This window comes from Pongo pygmaeus, chromosome 8 (assembly GCF_028885625.2).
Source record: "Pongo pygmaeus isolate AG05252 chromosome 8, NHGRI_mPonPyg2-v2.0_pri, whole genome shotgun sequence".
Classification (NCBI taxonomy): domain Eukaryota; kingdom Metazoa; phylum Chordata; class Mammalia; order Primates; family Hominidae; genus Pongo; species Pongo pygmaeus.
This window is the reverse complement of record NC_072381.2, coordinates 64377833-64389885: the sequence shown is the minus strand read 5'-3', so window position 1 is coordinate 64389885 and position 12053 is coordinate 64377833.

Below are 12053 nucleotides of genomic sequence, written 5' to 3'. Positions count from 1 at the left end.
AATTTTTTTGTAGAGATGGGGTCTCTTTGGGTTGCCCAGGCTGGTCTTAAACTCCTAGGCTCAAGTTCTCCTCCCACCTGGGCCTCCCAAACTGCCGGGATTACAGGCATGAGCTGCTGTGCTGGGCCTAGAGTTTGCAAGTTTGAAGCCTAGGGAGCATGTAGCCGGCTTTCAAATGTAGATCTTATTTATATTCACATATGGTGAGGCCAAGAGATCAGGATCTGATTGCTATTGAAAGAATAGTTGTTACTCACAGTTCCCCAAGTAGGGAGGGCAGGTCATACCAGGCAGGGCCAGGAGTGGAGGCCCCAGGGTGGTCAGAAGGCAGAGTCAGGGAGGGGAAAATGTAGGCAGGAGCATTTGCTGTGTTTCTGAGGGAAGGAATGGTCGAGGCAGGGTAGGAAGCAGGCCTAGAATTGGCTACTGTGAATAATTTCAGTGGGCTTGTCAGTGGGGTGTAAGGGCTGGGGAATAGTGGCCTGGAGCGTGAGAACCCTGGAAGGGCCCTTTAAAGGGAATAGTTGGAAAATGGACTCTGGATTGGTTTGTATACAAAAGGCATGCTCACAAGTGAGTCCCTTACCATCTCTAGCCATGGGAGGGGCAGTTTCTCTAGGGTCAGCAAGGCCCCAAGATGTCAAACATCAGAATAAAGACATGCTTAATACAAAGACAAAGCCTAGGTTCTGAATCCCTTTGCCATCATTTTTTAACCCTTTCTCTGTCAGTGGCTTTCAAACCTTTGCATTTCTTTCCCTCTGGCAGGGCACCCCTTTTCCTAAGTGAAATCTTGAGGCAGCCCAGTCTGTTAAAGAACACTGCTCTGGCAGAAGGGAATTGTGGGGAGGGCCCCTACCACCTGGCACCAGTTCATTTTTATTTTTAATTTTTTTTTGAGAGACAGGGTCTCACTCTGTTGCCCAGACTGAAGTGCTGTGGTGTGATCATGGCTCTCTGCGGCCTTGAGCTTCTGGGCTTGAACAATGCTCCCACCCCAGCCTCTCAAGTAGCTAGGACTACACGTGCACACCACCATGCCTGACTACCCGTTCATTTTATTTTATTTTTTATTTTTATTTATTTATTTATTTTTATTTTTTGAGATGGAGTCTCGCTCTGTCACCCAGGCTGGAGTGAGTGCAGTGGTGCAATCTTGGCTCACTGCAACCTCTGCCTCCCAGGTTCAAGTGATTCTCCTACCTCAGTCTCCCGAGTAGCTGGCACTACAGGTGTGTGCCACCATACCTGGCTAATTTTTGTGTATTTTTAGTAGAGACGCGGTTTCAACCATATTGGCCAGACTGATCTTGAACTCCTGACCCGTGAACCGCCCGCCTCAGCCTCCCAAAATGCTGGGAGCCACTGTGCCCAGCCCCCGTTCATTTTAGAATCAGTCTTCAAGGCTGTCCCACGGAGAGTCTTCTGGTCCCCCTTAACAAGAGCAGAAAAGTAAAAGGATAGGCAGGGGCAGGGCACTTGGGGTGGCTACTCAGTGGTTATGTGGCCCTGGGTCAGTGCCATCCCTCTCTCCTTTTTAAACATCTTTATTGAGACATAATTCACATAGTATACAATTCACTCATTTAAATTGTACAATTCACTGGCTTTTAGCATATTTGCATAATTGTATATCTATCACCACAGTCAATTTTAGAACATTTTAATCACCCTAAAAAGAATCTCCTTAGCTCAGGGGTCCCCAACCCCTGGGCCACAGACTGGTAAGAGTAATGGTCCACAGCCCAGCCTGTTAGGGACCCGGCCGCACAGCAGAAGGTGAGCAGTGGGCAAGCGAGTGAAGCTTCATTTGTGTTTACAGTCACTCCGCATTGCTCGTATTACCACCTGAGCTCCACCTCCTGTCAGATCAGCAGCGGCATTCAAGTCCATAGAACCATGAACGCTATTGTGAACTGCGCATGTGAGGGATCTAGGTTGTGCCCCTTACGAGAATCTAATGCCTGATGATCTGAGGTGAAGCTGAGGCGGTAATGCTTGCCCTGGGGAGTGGCTGCAAATACAGAGGAATGTTAGCAGAGAAGTTTGCCTGTACAGAGACCATCATAAATCAATTGCTTGCAGACCCATATCAAATCCCCATCTGTGAGTGGCAAGGGAAAATTAAGCTGAATCTGGTGGCAGGCTTTATGGTGGCAAGTGAGTCGATATACTTCAGTTGCACAGCTGCCTTGAAAGTATCTTTGAGACAACTTCAAGTCTCTGTACGTTCTGGATTAAAGTCAAGGCAGAATTTCCTGAGACTGCCAGAAAAGCACTGAAAAGCCTGCTTCCGTTTCCAACGTCCTATCCTTGTGAAGCAGGGTTTTCTGCAGTGAACCAAAACGAGATTATGGAGTAGACTGGGCATAAGCAACACACTTAGGGTATCCCTGTCTCCCAAACACCCTAGATGGGACTGTCTAGTTGCAGGAAAACAAGCTCAGGGCTCCCACTGATTCTACATTATGGTGAGTTGTATAATTATTTCATTATATATTACAATGTAATAATAATATAAATAAAGTGCAAAATAAAATGTTATGCACTTGAATCATCCCGAAACTATCTCCCATCCTCCAGCAGTCTGTGGAAAAATTGTCTTCCATGAAACCAGTCCCTGGTGCCAAAAAGGTTGGAGACCACTGCCTTAGCTGTTCTCTCACCCTATTTCTCCTCTCCCCCAACCCTAGGCAACCAATAATCTACTCTCTGTTGCTTTCAATTTCCCTATTCTGGACATTCCATATGAATGGAATCATTTACTGTGTGATCCTGTGTGGTCTTCTGTGACTGGCTTCGTTCACATAGTATGTTTTCAGGGTTCATCCATGTTGTAGCATGTATGAGAACTTCATTCCTTTCTATGATTGAATAATATTTCATTGTATAGACAGATCACATTTTGTTTATCCATTCATCAGTTGATAGACTTTTGGGGAGATTCCGCTTTTGGGTACTACGGATAATGCTGCTATGGACATTTTCGTGCCAGCTTTCATGTGGAGGTGTATTTTCATTTGTCTTGGGTGTCTACTAGCTAAGAGAGGAATGGCCGGGTCATGTGGTGTCCACATGTTTAATTTTTTGAGGAACTGCCAAACTGTGTCTCAAAGTGGCTGCCCCATTTGACATTCCTACCAGCAGTGTAGGAGGGTTCTGATTTCTCCACATCCTTGCAAATACTTGTAATTGTTCATCTTTTTATTCCAGCCATCCCAGTGGCCGTGAGGAGGTATCTCATTGTGTGTGGGTGTTTTTTTTGTTTTGTTTTTGAGACGGAATTTCACTCTTGTCACCCAGGATGGAGTACAATGATGCAATCTTGACTCACTGGGATTACAAGTGTGAGCCACCGCGCCCGGCATCAGCCATGTGTTTTTCAAAAAAAATTTTTTTTTCTATTCTGTTTTTTGAGACAGGCTCTCTGTTGCCCAGGTTGGAGTGCAGTGGCACAATCTCAGCTCACTGCAGCCTTGACCTCCCAGGCACCGATCCTCCTACCTCAGCCTCCCAAGTAGTTAGAACTACAGGTGTGCACCACCACGCCTGGCTAATTTTTGTATTTTTAATAGAGACAGGGTTTCACCATGTTGTCCAGGCTGAAATTTTTATTTTTTATTTTTTGAGACGGGGTCTTATTCTGTCATCCAGACTGGAGTGCAATCTTGGCTCACTGCAACCTCTGCCTCTTGGGTTCAAGTTATTCTCCCACTTCAGCCTCCCGAGTAGCTGAGACTACAGGTGCACACCACTACACCCAGCTAATTTTTTTATTTGAAAAAAATGTTTAAAAAAAAATTTTAGGCCAGGCCCGGTGGCTCACAGCTCTAATCCCAGCACTTTGGGAGGCCGAGGCAGGTGGATCACAAGATCAAGAGACCGAGACCATCCTGGCCAACATGATGAAAACCCGTCTTCACTAAAAATACAAAAATTAGCTGGGTGTGGTGGCGCACGCCTGTAGTCCCAGCTACTCGGGAGGCTGAGGCAGGAGAATCGCTTGAACCTGGGAGGCGGAGGTTGCAAAGAGCTGAGATCGCGCCACAGCATTCCAGCCTGGTGACAGAGTGAGAATCCGTCTCAAAAAAAAAAAAATTTTTTTTTAAAGAGGGTCTCCCTCTGTTGCCTAGGCTGGTGTGCAGTGGCACAATCTCAGCTCATTGTAACCTCAAACTCCTAGGCTCAAGTGATCCCCCTGCCTCAGCCTCCCAAAGTGCTGGGATAACAGGCAGGAGCCACCTTGCCTGGCTCATTGTGGTTTTGATGCACACTTTCCTGGTGGCTTACCTTCCCTGCTTCTCTTATACTCTCGCAAAGGGAGAATCCAGAGGTTTCTCAAGCCCCCTGAGGGTTGCTGTCATGCCCCTTTCCTCCCTGTCACCACACTCCCTACTCCCCACCCCCCACCCACAGCTGTGATTCTCCATGGTGCTGAGGGGATCCCTTCATGAACTCAGGATGTCAAGCTAGAGAGACCTTCATCTTCATCCAGTCCAAACTGCTAAACTATCTGACAGGTGAGGAAACTGAGGCCTAGAGGGATGTGGGTTACTTAAAGGTGCCTGGCATGTTAGTGGCAGAGCTGGGTTGAGACCAGAGAATCCATGCTTGCATAGGGGACAAGAAGCTCTGGGTTTGATTCTAGACTGTCGCCATGACTGTGCCCTCCCTCCCTCCCTCCGTCCGTCCTTCCCTCCCTCCCTCCCTCCCTCCCTCCCTTCCTTCCTTCTCTTCCCTTTCTTTCCTTTCTTCTTTCGAGACAGGGTCACACTCTGTCACCCAGGCTGTAGTGCAATGTTGAGATTATGGTTCACTGCAGCGTTGACCTCCTGGGCTCGAGCAATCTTCCCAGCTCAGCTTCCCGAGTAGTTGGGATTATAGGTGTGCACCACCTCCAGCTAATTTTTAAATATTTTTGTAGAGACAGGGTCTCACTCTGTTGCTCAGGCTTATCTTGAACTCTTGGGCTCCAGTGATCCTCCCGCCTTGGCCTTCCAAAGTGCTGGGATTACAGGCATGAGCCGCCACTCCTGGCCTTGTGGGCCACTTTCTGAACCTTTCTGAACAGCAGTTTCCTCATCCATATAATGGAGATGATACCTACCCTATGGGGTTGTTTTATGCGTATAAAATATTTAACATAGTAAGTAAATAACTTATTTAATTTTGGAATAATTACTATTTACATGCCTATGATAAAAGAAAGTCAAATAGTACAAAGGAGTATAAAGTGAAAAAGAAACCTCTTTCCTCCAACTCCGTCCTGGGGGCCACCATTACCACCAGACTCTTGTCTTTTCTGTCAGATCCCTTCTACGGATATAATGGAAGTTATTTATCACATGGGACCCTAGAGTTGGAGATCATTAACTTGCCTGCTTTTCTAAGCTGGTCTTTCCTACTTTGCCCCTTCAACCCCCCTTCTTGTGGCAGCACACAAACTGTGGGGCTCCCTTATTTGTCCAGCTCCCCCTTCCCAAGCCCCCTCCACCTGGTAATGATTTCCTAGAGCGTCTCCCAGGGGTCTCCATGGGGACGTTTCCTGCTCCAATCTCCATGGCAACTCTTCAGGTTGCCATGGTGACACTTAAGCGATTATTTGGAGACCCTTAAATAAATCACCCGTGGTGGTATATGCTAGACGCATTTGGCTCTGGCTCTTGTGTTTGGGGCCAGGGTTGGGGCCCAGGCCCGAAGGCAGAATATGTGGGGAGGTGGGAGATGGTGGTCAGAGCCCGATGCCCTTGGTCTGGCCCTGTGAGGGCCTTCTTTGGGCAAAATTGGAATTGAGCCTTTTGTGAAGTGGTGGGAGGACGAGAGGCAGTTACGCTTGTGCAGTCCTTAAATAGGGAGACCCTGCAGCCAGGAGGACATCTTAACTCTGATCAGGATGGGGGCAACTTGGAGCTATGCAGTAACCAAGCAGGGATTCCACTCCAGGCCTGCTGGGCTCCAAGGCCCTCACTCCTCCTTGACATCAAATTCTAAAAGGGAATTTAAGATGGAATCCACTCCTTCATATATTCATTTATTTGGCCAATGTGTTTAAAGTGGCTACTATGTGCCAGGCTCTGTGTGCTAAGCATTGGGGATACAGCAGTGAATTAAAAAACAAAACCCCTGTCCTCATGGAGCTTACATTCGACCGGCAAGAGGCAGACAATTAGCAAAACAAAACATCCATGGCTGGGCGCAGTGCCTTATGCCTGTAATTTCAGCACTTTGGGATGCCAAGGTGGGTGGATCACCTGAGGTCAGGAGTTCGAGACCAGCCTGGCCAACATGGTGAAACCCCATTTCTACTAAAAATACAAAAATTAGCCGGGCATGGTGGTGCGTGCCTGTAATCTCAGCTACTTAAGAGGCTGAGGCAGGAGAATCATTTGAACCCAGGAGGCAGAGGTTGCAGTGAGCTGAGATCATGCTATTGCACTCCAGCCTGGGCAACAAGAACAAAACTATCCCCCCTCTCCCCACCCCCCCCAAAAATGAAAAAAATAAACCCACCCAGGTTAGACAGTAGTTTCAGTATTAGGGAAGGGGCCTAGAGAACAGCAGGGTAAGCTGTGGCACACACTGACACCAGGGCCAGGTGGTGGGGGGGGGGGTCCCAGGCACTCTCTCGGGGCTCAGCTTCAGGTCTCAGGACAATTCCTGAAAGGTAGGAGGGTGAGGTATGGAAGGAGCTAGCCAAGACTTGAGACTCCATCAGCAGTGACCAGCTCCCTCCGCGTGTTCTGCCTAAGTGATGTACAAAGCTTTCCAGCTTCCAGATGCCTCACAGATGCTTGGAAGCAGACATGCATGGCTGAGACTTTAATCTCCACTATATAGACTGGGAAACAGACGCAGAAGGGAGGCAGCCTGTCGAAGGCAATGCTGCTAATGGCAGGCAGAAAGGTGGCTAGAGCTGGAGTCATGGCTATCCCAGTCCAGGTCCATTTCTGCCAGACCAGTGGATTTATCACCAGGTCTGCAAATTCGTACTTCCCTGAGTACTGTCTGACTGAAGAAGTAGCTTATCTTGTACATGAGGAAGATCATGTTGTCTGTGGGGAGAGATTGTGATTTACCTGTAACACCAGTGTCAGGTGATTATACCATGCTCCCTGACTTGGAGCTTTACTGCAGGCCACTCGGGTCAGGCCCGTTCCTCGGTGGTGCAACAGACTGCAAGGTACAAGAACACGCTTTTTCTAGCCTCCAACTTCCCCAGCCCACTGGCACTCCTCCCAGAAATGAAGTTTGGAAGCACAGGCCTACTTAAGTCCTGGGCAACCCAAAAAGCTTCCTGAGAAGGTGATGAGACTCGGGTCTGTCTACACTGGGCTCTCTTCACCTTTTTTCCCTTTCCTTTCTTTCTTTTTCTTTTTTTTTCCCCCTGAGACAGGGTCTTGTTCTGTCACCCAGGCTGGAGTGCAATGGCGCAATTTTGGCTCACTGCAGCCTCTGCCTCCCAGGTTCAAGCGATTCTTGTGCTTCAGCCTCCCGAGTAGCTGGGACTACAGGCATACGCCACCATGCCTGGCTAATTTTTGTATCTTTAGTAGAGATGGGGTGTCACTATGTTGGCCAGGCTGATCTCGAACTCCTGACCTCAAGTGATCCACCCACCTCGGCCTCCCAAAGTGCTGGGATGCTGGGATTACAGGTGTGAGCCACTGCACTTGGCCTTTTTCTTTTTTAAAAAAATTAGATCCATATTTTTAGGACGAGTTCGTTTGGCTGGTGAGTTGTTCCATACTCCTTGGCAGATTCCAACTGCCATAACTACCATCCTGCTTCTCTTCTCTGAGTGTGGACTATCCACCTTCATACAGGTCTCAGGTTTGGGGCTAGGCTAGCAGGAAATAGAATATCATTTCTGGTTAATGTAAGCCCCAGGAAGCATTTACTGGAAAGTTCTTGGAGAGTGAGTGAAGGAGCTGAATGGCCAACCCTTGGGCTATGTGGCTACTGAGCACGTGAAACTCGCTATGTGCTAAGTGTAAAATAGACACTGGAATTGGAAAACTTGGTATGAAAATAGGAGTGTAAAATATCTCAGTTATTTTTATATTGATTACATGTTGAAATGACATTCTGGGTACGTTGGGTTAAATAAAATGTATTGTTAAAATTAATTTCTCATTTCTTCTCCCTAGGATCAGGTGATCCTCCCACCTCAGCCTCCCAAGTAGCTGGGATTACAAGTGCGTGCCACTATGCCTGGATAATGTTTTGTATTCTTTGTAAAGACAGGGTTTTGACATGTTGCTCAGAATGGTCTCAAACTCCTGGATTCAAACAGTACTCCTGCCTCAGCCTCCCAAAGCGCTGGGATTACAGACGTGAGCTACCATACCTGGCCAATACTAGATTTAAAATTCCATATGGGCTGGGAGTGGTGGCTCACACCTCTAATCCCAGCACTTTGGGAGGCTGAGGTGGGTGGATCACGTGAGGTCAGGAGTTCAAGACCAGTCTGACCAATATGGTGAAACCCCATCTCTACTAAAAATACAAAAAAATTAGCTGGGCGTAGTGGCGTGTGCCTGTACTGCCAGCTACTCGGGTGGCTGAGACAAGAAAACTGCTTGAACCTGGGAGGTGGAGGTTGCAGTGAGCCAAGACTGCGCCACTGCACTCCAGCCTGGGCAACAGAGCAAGACTCCATCTCAAAAACAAAAACAAAAACAAATTACATATGACTTACATAATTACTGTCATCTATATTACTATATACTACAGTACTGCTGGACAGTGCTGTGACTAGATTAATTCCACAAGGGAAAGAGCCATAGCAATATTGTTCATCACTCTAAACCCAGGACCTGGTATTGGCGCCAGGATATAGTAGGGGGTCAAAAAAGTGTTATTTGTTGAATGAATGTTTGACAGTCACATTTTCCATCAGCCCTGAAACATTTTAAACAGCCTGCAAAGGGAATGTGATCTAATTTAAATGTCAGTTTATATATTAAAAAAACAAAACAAAACAAAAAAAACCCCACTGTAACTCAAGCATGAAATTTGTAAGAAGGGGAAAGGAAAAAGGAGAATGAAGGGATCAGGGTCTTAGTCTCTTTTTTCTGAGGGATTAGGGGGATAGTCTGACCTTTGTCAAGCCAAAAAAGAAAAAAAGAAAGGTCCTGCCCATCAGAGGCAGAGATACGATCATTCTCCACTTCCTGTGGTCCTCCCCCTCTTTCTTTGCTAACAGAGGTGTCTATTTTTAGCTAGGCACATGGCCACCCAGAGTCCAAACATTTTCCAGCCTCTCTGGAGCTGGGTTTGGCTACGTAAGTTCTGGCTCATGGGATGTAAACAGAAGTGTCAAGTAACTTTTGGGAACTTTCCTTAAAGGGAAGTGCTATGTCTCTTTCCCCTTCTCCTGGCTGGAATGCCTGGAACCTCAGCAGCCACACTGAACCATGAGGAATGGTGGAGGGGTGGTGTAGCAGAAGGCTGGGAGGGGCCTGGGTCCCTCCCCAACAACTTGGTGAACTGTCGTTATCAGCCTTGGAATGCCTACTGTGGACTTTTCTTTTCATGTCAGAAAAGAAAATCCTATGTATTTCAGGCTTGTTGACTTGCATTTTTTGGTCACCTTGCCCTAACTGGTGACTGGTACCTACCAGCTTTATGTCGCTATCACTGGAAGGGACCACTCAACTACCTTCAGAACACTCAAGTACTTTCTGGGACAGGGTCTGCTCCAAGATGACTGGATTTCTTTACCATCAGCTGTTGATTTATTTTTTTGAGACAGGGCCTCACTCTGTTGCCCAGGCCGGAATGCAGTGGATCTTGGCTCACTGCAGCCTCCACCTCCTGGGCTCAATTGATCCTCCCACCTCAGCCTCCTGAGTAGCTGGGACCACAGATGTGAGCCATGATGCCCAGCACATTTTTTTGTATTTTTTGTAGAGATGGGGTTTTGCCATGTTGCCCAGGCTGCTAGGTATTGATTAAAAAAAAAAAAAAAAAATTCGCAAGACCTTCAGAAGGTACAAAATTAGAAAGGTATAATAGAACAGAGTGAAGCCTGGGCAACATGGTGAAACCCAATCTCTACCAAAAAAAAAAAAAAGAAAGAAAGAAAAATTAGCTGGGCAATGTGCCTGTAGTCCTGCTTGCTCTGGAGGCTGAGATGGGAAGGACTGCTTGAGCCTAGGAGGTGAAGAGGTTGCAGTGATGCGAGATCATCATGCCACTCTACTCCAGCCTGGGTGACAGAGCATGAACCTGTCTGGGAAAACAAACAAACAAACAAACAAAAAACATAGAGTCACTTCCTACCTCTGTCCTTGTCATACCCATTTTCTGTTTTCTGTTCCATTCTTCTTCTTCTTTTTTTTTTTTTAACAGGGTCTCACTCTGTCACCCAGACTGAAGTACAGTGGCGTGATCTTGACTTACCACAACCTCTGCCTCCCAGGATCAAGTGATTCTCCTGCCTCAGCCTCCTGAGTAGCTGGGATTACAGGTGTGCACCACTACCACCTGGCTAATTTTTGTATTTTTAGTAGAGACGGGGTTTCACCATGTTGGCCAGGCTGGTCTTAAACTCCTGATCTCAAATGATCCACCAGCCTCGGCCTCCCAAAGTGTTGGGATTGTAGGCATGAGCCACTGCGCCCGGCCCTGATATATTCTTTCAAAGAGAGAGAAAAATGTTAAGTTCTCCCTTATGGGATACCTTCTTATATAATCTAAATACATAGCTGTTATCAACATCCACACCTCTACAAAAAACCTGCCTGTCTGAATTATTCTGGTCTTTCTACCTGTGACTCTAAAATGAGATCACGCTTACTTTGTGGCCTGCATTGAAGTGTTCAAGCCCTCAACCACGCAGTGGCCAACATCCATCCCCTTCCCTAACCCTTCTCCTCCCCCACATGTAAAATACTTCCCACGACTTGCTGATTGAGCAGACAGCTGGGTAGTCGTTATGTCTAGGGAGGCTGGATCCCAAGTCCACCAAGCTCCACTTGGGGTCAAATAAAGAGAGCCAGGGGATTGGTTTTTAGTTGTGAATTCACAGACCATGTTTTTCAGTAAAAAATAATGTCACTGTATTAATAATTGCAAACATTTAATGTGTATTATGTGCCAGGCACTGTACTAAGACCTTTTTATGTGTAATCACATTTAAAACTCACAATGACCCAATGAGTCAAACACTACTAAACAGTATTCCTAGCTTATAAATGAGTAAAGTGAGGCAAGGAGAGGTTAAGTAATTTGTTCATGTTCACCAGATGGAAAGGGAGAATTGGCACTGGGCATGGCGGCTCATGCCTGTAATCCCAGCACTTTGAGAGGATTGCTTGAGCCCAGGTGTTCGAGACCAGCTGGGCAACATATAGCAAGACCTGTCTCTATTTAAAATTAAAAAAAATTATAAAAATAAAAAAGAGAAAGGGGGAGTTGGGATTTAAATCCTGACACTGAATGTAGAACTCAGGCTCTTAACAAGATGACCCTGACCAGATGGTAAGCTCCATTCATGCAGGGACCTTCCCCAAGGGCCTAGTGCACTGCCTGGCACAGAGCAGAAGTGTAGCAAATATTAATGGATTCAAATGTTCACATGCTAACACTGCCAGTAGGTTGAGGAAAGGATGGTGGCAACCTTTCCCAGTGATTGCAGGCTTGTGTCCTCGCTCAGGGCACACTCCCCAGAATCCAAGTCTAATGTAAGGATGCCAAATTAGTGTCATGAGAGGCCCTGTCGGGGGGGTTGGAACCAGAGAGCTCTAGCCACAGAGGGACCTTTCTTTACCCTGGTGGGGCCTGATGTGCCCACAGGAGCACAGTCCCTTGATCTGCAGCTTTCACCCCAGAGTGTGCTGGACACACTTCTGCACACTGAACCTGAGCCTTTTTGCTTCACCCGCTTCTGTGGAATTCCTTTTAGATGTATTAACATCTTTTTTTTTTTTTGAGATGGAGTCTCACTCTGTCTCCCAGGCTGTAGTGCAATGGTGTGATCTCGGCTCACTGCAACCTCTGCCTCCTTGGTTCAAGCAATTCTCCTACCTCAGCCTCCCCAGTAGCTGGGA